Raw genomic sequence first — 8,431 nt, 5'->3', positions numbered from 1 at the left:
GAGGTAAAGAGATAGCTAGCTATGATGGCTTTACATCACCGAGGAATTCCCCAGCTGTCCTATGAGGGCTGCTCTCTGCCAGCATGGCACAAAAGGCATGGAGACAGAGACCAAGATCTATGTCCTTGAAGGTTTGATTTTCCTCTCACTATCACTGGTGTAAATCAGGAATAACTACATAGTGTAAGAATAACATGGGGGGAGAATCAAACCCTACAGTTCAAATGGAAAAAGCTTTAGAAAGGACATACAGTGGCAGAGGGAGGAACTTGCTGACCTAACAGATCTTGTCTGCTTCTGATTTCTATTATATTCATAGAATATCAGGGTTGGAAGGGACCTCAGGAGGTCATCTAGTCCAACCCCCTGCTCAAAGCAGGACCAATCCCCAGACAGATTTTTGCCCCAGATCCCTAAATGGCCCCCTCAAGGAGGGGGCCCACAACTCTGGGTGTAGCAGGCCAATGCACAAACCACTGAACTATCCCCCCCCCCCAATCTGTTACTCGTATTGAAACTCAACCTGAATTAGAAAACAAATAGTGTTCCCTAGCTTTAAATCCAGCTGAAAGTGAGATGATACAAACCTGGAAATATTTTCATTCCTGTAATCTGTCATCAGGAAACCAGCCTGGGAATATTTCACACTGCCACCTAGGTAATTTGATAGTTTGATTATATTAAAGTAATTGCTGAGTGTGTTCTTGCTGACTCCTCTGTATTTCCCTGAAGTAATCCCTGCTCAAACGCATTTGAGGGAAAGAGATTATAAAGTAAGCTTTCTCCTTTGAAATTGTGATACCCTAAATATCACAGTCCACTCTAACTGGCTTTCGTAAACATGCATCATGCAGACAAATAAGCATTATAAATAACCAGTGAGCAATATAACAATAAATTGCTTACAGAATCCACATTTTGAAATATCTGCTTGAATGAGGGAATTGCAGAAATACGGCACCGTGTAAATTATAGTATCTCCTTTCCTCGAATCCACATTCCCCAAGTGACTCATTGGCAGCAGAATGTACAGTGACGCACCAAACCTGCTTTTGGGCACAAAGACTCAAAGCTCCTACACTAGTAGCACAGGCCTGCAATCTGCGGAAAAGAAATTTCCAAGCAACTCTTAGTGCTTTTCTGCTAGTTAGCAGTCCACTGTATACATACCCCTCCACTGTCCCTCATTTTTAGCGAGATCACTAACGTTAGTCCCAAAGTTGCCTACATTCCACTCCCATTACTTTCATACTTGAAAATTTACATCAGAAATAAAGAAGAGTTGAACTGAGGTTACAGGAGGTCATAGTTTTCTGCAAGAATTGTTTCTGGTGTCCCCTGCTTTGAGTCTTTGTCCCATATTGCATCTCAAATTTAGGCCTGGAAGGTTGAGAGGCATGGGTGGAGATGGCTCTTCATTCTTAGCATCATAGCATCTGGGAGCATGGTTGCAGCTTGGGCTAGAGCTCAGGCTCTGAAGCCTGGGGGTGGGCATGCGATCCCAAGTTGCAACATCAGAGCATCATCTACACAGCTATTTTTAGAGCACTAGCATGGGCCCCACTACACAGATCCGCAGGAGCTGGGAGGTTCACTCCCACATGCAGTGTTGACATACCCATACCATGTAAGGCCACCAGATCATCTAGTCTGACCTCCTGTATATCATAGGCCACCAACACCACTCAGGATCCCCACACTAAACCCAACAATGGACATTAGAACAAAGTATTACAGCCCTCAGGAAACTAAACTTCTATGTGCCACAGGCAGGGAATAGGAGGGACTGTGGTGCACCAATGGCCAAGGCCCCTACAATGGTAGAGAACTGATTAAGTGAGGTATCTCCCAGTGATCCTTAAGTATTTAGTTTTCCACAATGCATAGTCCTCTCAAACACTTTTATCCCCAATGGGCAATAGCATATCAAATATGTTTCAGTTTCAGAACTTGTTCCAGCCCAAAGATCCCCGAATTTAACAAGACTCACAAAGTATTCGCCTGGATGCCGTCACCTATTTGCTATGCAATATATGACAATTGGATTAGTCAGAACTTTGCCTTCTCTGGTATCCTGGATGATGGTGTCGAAGGCTTAATGTAGCACGTCTTGGCTCATGATGTTAGACATACTTGTTACCAGAGGCATCTTGTAAACCTGTTAGAGCTGCAGAGACCTTTACCATTTCTGCCTTTCCTAACATGCCATGTGGTTTTGCTGCTGAGGAGAATTTCAGTCGAAGGTCAAAAGTTGGAGCCAGTCTGACAGCCAAGATGGCTTGCAGATAATCCATGGTTCATCAACAGAGAGAAATACTTCCTGTTGATTAGAGCCAAAGGGCCCGATCTAAAGTTTATTGAAACCAATGGAAAAATTCCCATTGACTACAGTGGGCTTTGGATCAGGTCCTCCAATAGGTAATCAGGGAGGGAGGGAGTAAAGTCAAGGATGCAGGTCTAATGGAATGTTAATGTAGGGAATGAAATTCAATAAATAAATGTACTCAAAGCATGATTTGCCAATAAAAAAAAAAATCATTAAAGGTCAGAGTCAATTGTACTTCATTGAGTTCCTCTTCGAGTCCATCCTGTATGATGGCACAGGTAGGCTGCAGATGCCGTGGTGTGGAAAAGCTCATCTCGCTCCTTCATAACACCTTTTTAATTGCTGAGAAAGAAAGACTTCCTCATCTCCTATTTGTTAGCAACTAGGAGGACAGGCACTGTTTGAACTTCTGATACCCTAGTAACATTATGAAGTTGTGCTGGCTTCCTCCCTCCTTTTGGTGTGGACAGAGTCCACCACAAGCACAATGTCATCTGTGCACCTTGTGTACAACTTCCACAGGGGCCTTAGTTTCTCTGGGCCATCTATGTCCCAGAAATGGAAAGTGACGGTTTAAGTTCCCTGAGTCACTTTGGGCTAGTCTACACTTACCTGGTAGTTCGACGGCTGCGGATCGAAGTTCCGAGTTCGATTTATCGCGTCTGGTCTGGACGCGATAAATCGAACCAGGAAGTGATCCCCGTCGACTGCGGTACTCCAGCTCAGCGAGAGGAGTACCGCGAAGTCGACGGGGAGCCTGCCTGCCGCGTGTGGACCGCGTCTGAACCGCGGTAAGGTCGAAGTAAGGTATGTCGAATTCAGCTACGTTATTCACGTAGCTGAATTTGCGTACCTTACTTCGATTTGGGGGGTAAGTGTAGACCAGCCCTTTGACTTTCTCAGAGTTAAACCCTTTAGTTGGGATGGTGCTGACCAACTCATTGAAGTGCAGCCTGTAGAGTGCTGTTAGGTTATCAGCAGAGTTGAGCTCCAGGATCGTGATGTGAAAGGACTGGAAAGCAGACAGGCTAGAAAAGATCAGCATCTGGTCCAAGAGTCTCTTTCCCATTGCCTGAGGGAAGAGTGACAGCAGGTTGCCATTGAAAGCGGCAGAGATGGGTACTCTTCAGCACTCTGAGTTAGAGTCACAGCCACACCAGAGTCAGACTTCCAGTGGGCAGCCAATTGGCAAAGGCCAAGGCAGCTCGTGCCTCCTGGCACCAGTGTCCCCATATCCAAATGCTCCTGACCCCAGCACAGGAGAAATCGCAGCACTGACTCCTCCACATCTCTGCAACTCCTCAGTGCAACACTCCACACAGATATAGGCATATTTCAGAAATAATCTGAAGTAATATTGATAAATGAGGCTACTGTCTGTTTCCAACTCTTTCTTGGAGATTAATAAATGGGTTAATAATTCTCTGCCAGTGCTATTACCACAAGGCCAAGTCACTTGTTTTCTTTGAATCTCAGTTCAAATTTCACTGAACTATCAACAGGAATGAGAAAGTAGTATGAGTAATCCTGATCTGGACCTTCACTCATAACTTGAACCAAACCTTTTTTGAACTGCTAAAAAGTTCACTCAATAACAATGAGAAAAAAAGTTTAAAATTAACTAATAATTATTAATTATTATTATTATTCATAACTTTTACCTTCAAGGATCCACCCCAGACCAAAGCTGAAATGCCAGAGTGCATAAGAAAGCCTAGTCTCGTGAGAGTTCCAGACCAGATTTACAAGCCCACAACCCTGATTCAAAGTCCACTGACATCAATGAGTCTCTTTCCATTGACTCCAAAGGTCTTTGGATCAAGGCCTTTGGTAAATATCCAGACTTTTGGGTGATAGTCCAACCTCCAAAGTTCTAGATAATCAGTAATCTTCACTCACAGGTGACTGTAAAATGGCTTGGTAAAAGTGCATTAAATGTATGGCTGGTGAAGTTATGCAAAAAAGAATTTTGTGAGTGTAGGAAAAAGATGTCTACACTTCGATGCTCATAAATGAGAGATTAATGAAATTGACCAGAGAGCATGTTTTTTAGTCCTGGCCCTCTCAAGCATAGAATGCCTATTGTTCAGCAGACCAGCAACCACTAGAGAGCATGATGAAACCACTGAGCTCCTTTTTCATGCGTGATCAAAATCAGAACTTGAACCTAAGTTCCCTGAAGTGGAAGACTAGTGCACTACGTACCTTTACTATCAAGCCCAACGTGTGCAGAGAACTAAAAGCCAACAAAAGTGTGAATCTTCAAAGGAAATGGGTGTATTAAATGAATGGGTATATTAAATGGTATGGGTGTATTAAATGAAAGAAAATATGTCTCTCTCTTATCTCTATTTGTTCTTTTATATGACAACGTACAAAGATCCACATTATACATATGCATATATGCAGTTGGAGAAGAGACTTCAATACAGGATACATATAAATATTTATGCTGTGTTAGTAAACCTCTGAATATTACTGCTTTATGGTTATTTGTGTTGTGTAAAGCAAACTACAGTACAATAAAAAGAGGAGGGGGAATATAAACAGAGGAAGAGAGACACATTTAGTACTGCATGCATATGAATGGTGACAAGTTGAAGGAGTGGACCACAGGATCTGGTCCAAGAGGTGAATATAGCTGAACCACTTGGTAATAGTAGCAACTCAATTGTCCAATGGCCCCACGGGTTGTTTAACAGGCTTCCTGCGTCTGATGTACTTAAAAAATTTTTGCTGTTACTTTTTCAGTCTTTAGCTAGTTGTTCTTCAAATTCTTTTTTGGGCTTCCTAATTATAGTTTTACACTTTACTTGCCAGAGTTTATTCTCCTTTCTATTTTCCGCAATAGGATTTAACTTCCAGTTTTTGCCTCTCACTGCTTCTTTTACTTTGTTGTTTAGCCACGGTGGCAGTTTTTTGGTCCTCTTACTATGTTTTTTAATTTGGGGTATACATTTAAATTGAGCCTCTGTTATGGTGTCTTTTAAAATTTCCATGCAGCTTGCAGGAATTTCACTTTTGGCACTGTACCTTTTAATTACTGTTTAACTAACTTCCTCATTTTTGTGTAGTTCCCTTTCCCAAAATCAAATGCTATAGTCATGGGCTGAGGAGCACTCAAGGACAATAAGGCCATTGTGGAGAAACTAAATGATTTCTTTGCATTGGTCTTAATGGCTGAGGATGTGAAGGAGATTCCCAAACCTGAGCCATTCTTTTTAGGTGGCAAATCTGAGGAACTGTCCCAAATTGAGGTGTCATTAGAGGAGGTTTTGGAACAAATTGATAAACTAAACAGTAATAAGTCACCAGGACCAGATGGTATTCACCCAAGAGTTCTGAAGGAACTCCAATGTGAAATTGCAGAACTACTAATTGTGGTATGTAACCTATCATTTAAATCAGCTTCTGTACCAGAAAGCTTTTGAAAACATCCCTCACCAAAGGCCCTTAAGCAAAGTAAGCTGTCATGGGATAAGAGGGAAGGTGCTCTCATGGATCAGTAACTGGTTAAAAGATAGGAAACAAAGGGTAGGAATAAATGGTCAGTTTTCAGAATGGAGAGAGATAAATAGTGGTGTCCCCCAGGGGTCTGAACCAGGACCAGTACTGTTCAACATATTCATAAATGATTTGGAAAAAGAGTAAACAGTGAAGTGGCAAAATTTGCAGATGATACAAAACTATCAAGGTAGTTAAGACCAAAGCCGATTGTGAAGAGTTACAAAGGGATCTCACAAAACTGGGTGACTGGGCAACAGAATGACAGATTAAATTCAGTACTGATAAATGCAAAATAGTGCAGACTGGAAAACGTAATCCCAACTATACATATAAAATGATGGGTCTAAATTAGTTGTTACTACTCAAGAAAGAGATCTTGGAGTCATTCCATATAGTTCTCTGAAAACATTCACTCAATGTGCAGCGGCCATCAAAAAAGCTAACAGATTGTTGGGAATCATTAGGAAAGGGATAGATAAGAAGACACAAAATATCATAGTGCCTCTGTATAAATCCATGGTACACCCATATCTTGAATACTGTGTGCAGATGTGGTCGACCCATCTCAAAAAGATATATTGGAATTGGTACAGAAAAGGGCAACAAAATGATTAGGGGTATGGAACAGCTTCCTTCTGAGGAAAGTATAATAAAATTTGGACTTTTGAGTTTGGAAAAGAGACGACTAATTGGGGATATGATAGAGGTCTATAAAATCATGACTGATGTGGAGAAAGTAAATAAGGAAATGTTATTTCCTCCTTCTCATAACACAAAAACTAGAGATCACCAAGTGAAATTAATAGGCAGCAGGTTTAAAACAAACAAAAGGAAGTTTTTCTTCACACAATGCACAGTCAACCTGTGGAACTCTTTGCCAGAGGATGTTGTGAAGGCCAGGACTATAACAGGGTTCAAAAAAGAACTGGATACATTCATGGAGAATAGGTCCATCAATGGCTATTAGCCAGGATGGGTAGGGATGCAAAACCATGCTCTGAAGTGTCCCTAGCCTCTGTTTGCCAGAAGCTGGGAATGGGCAACAGGGAATGGATCACTTGATAATTACCTGTTCTGTTCATTCCCTCTGAAGCACTTGGCATTGGCCACTGTTGGAAGACAGGATACTGGGCTAGATGGACCATTGGTCTGTCCCAATATAGCTGTTCTCATGTTCTGAGAAAAGCAAAGATTAGGGGTGAGTCAGCTATAAAACAGTTTAATTATATTAGTCTTACAAGAGTTTATTATCAGAAAAGGAAGACTGGAGGGCCTAACTGTTTAAGTAAAGAGCTAAGGTGCTTTCCGTTTCTAATTCACTGGTTTCAGTAAAGTGCAGGATGGCAGCAACTATGAATCAGTGCCATTTGGTGGCTGTTTGAAGTGAGTTGGTGTTTACAGTTCACTTCCTAATAGGACAGTTCTCCACATCATGAAAGCCACAATCCCAGCTGGAAGTCTCAGCATGTTGATGCAGGAATGGGTTAGTGGGGAAACATACTGCTTTCCTCTCTCACTGGAGGTAGTCCTTGTAGGATGGGGTGGGCAGGGGTCATATTAGGCAGATACACCTCTGAACCCTGCCTGCTTCAGAGATCATGACTTCTGGAAGAGTGAGGCAAGGCATTCCCATGCCGGGTCCTACACTCTGGAAAACCCCATCAGAAGGCATCCGAATAAGTCCAGTTCTGCCCCTTTTCAAATACAAATTTTAACTGAAGCTTCTCGAGAAATGAAGTGAAGAAGGGAGAAAAGAATTAGGGTACAGAAAAAAGAAAGAAAAAAGGAAGGAAGGAATGCCCCAAACCCAGAATCGCAAGAACAGAGTCCACTTCCAAATCATTGCAAATCATTTATATGCTTATCTTGATCTTGTAATTGGTACAGTAGCCCAGGAATAGCTAACAGAGATATGGAGATAACCAGTTACTTTAACAATCCAAGAGATCCACTTCCTGGACACTACAGTACTAATAAACGATGGCCACATAAACACCACCCTATACTGGAAACCTACTGACCGCTATACTTATCTACGTGCCTCCAGCTTTCATCCAGACCACACCACTCGATCCATTGTCTACAGCTAAGCTCTACAATGCAATCGCATTTGCTCCAACCCCTCAGACAAACACCTACAAGATCTCTATCAAGCGTTCTTACAACTACAATACCCACCTGCTGAAGTGAAAAAACAGATTGACAGAGCCAGACGAGTACCCAGAAGTCACCTACTACAGGACAGGCCCAACAAAGAAAGTAACAGAATGCCACTAGCCATCACCTTCAGCCACCAACTAAAACCTCTCCAGTGCAACAACAAGGATCTACAACCTATCCTGAAGGACGATTCATCACTCTCACAGATCTTGGGAGACAGGCCAGTCCTTGCTTACAGACAGCCCCCAAACCTGAAGCAAATACTCACCAACAACCACACACCACACAACAAAAACACTAACCCAGGAACCTATCCTTGCAACAAAGCCCGTTGCCAACTCTGTCCACATATCTATTCAGGGGACACCATCATAGGACCTAATCACATCAGCCACACTATCAGAGGCTCGTTCACCTGCACATCTACCAATGTGATAT

General features: G+C 42.3%; 1 pseudogene; it reads right to left on the bottom strand.

Moving 5' to 3' along the window:
• Positions 1 to 502: 502 nt before the first annotated feature.
• Positions 503 to 3,395, bottom strand: LOC112112494 (annotated as a pseudogene).
• Positions 3,396 to 8,431: the final 5,036 nt, after the last annotated feature.

This window comes from Terrapene carolina, unplaced genomic scaffold (genome assembly GCF_002925995.2).
Source record: "Terrapene carolina triunguis isolate 2854851 unplaced genomic scaffold, T_m_triunguis-2.0 Scaffold58, whole genome shotgun sequence".
Lineage (NCBI taxonomy): Eukaryota > Metazoa > Chordata > Testudines > Emydidae > Terrapene > Terrapene triunguis.
This window is presented reverse-complemented; position numbering and strand designations above follow the sequence as displayed.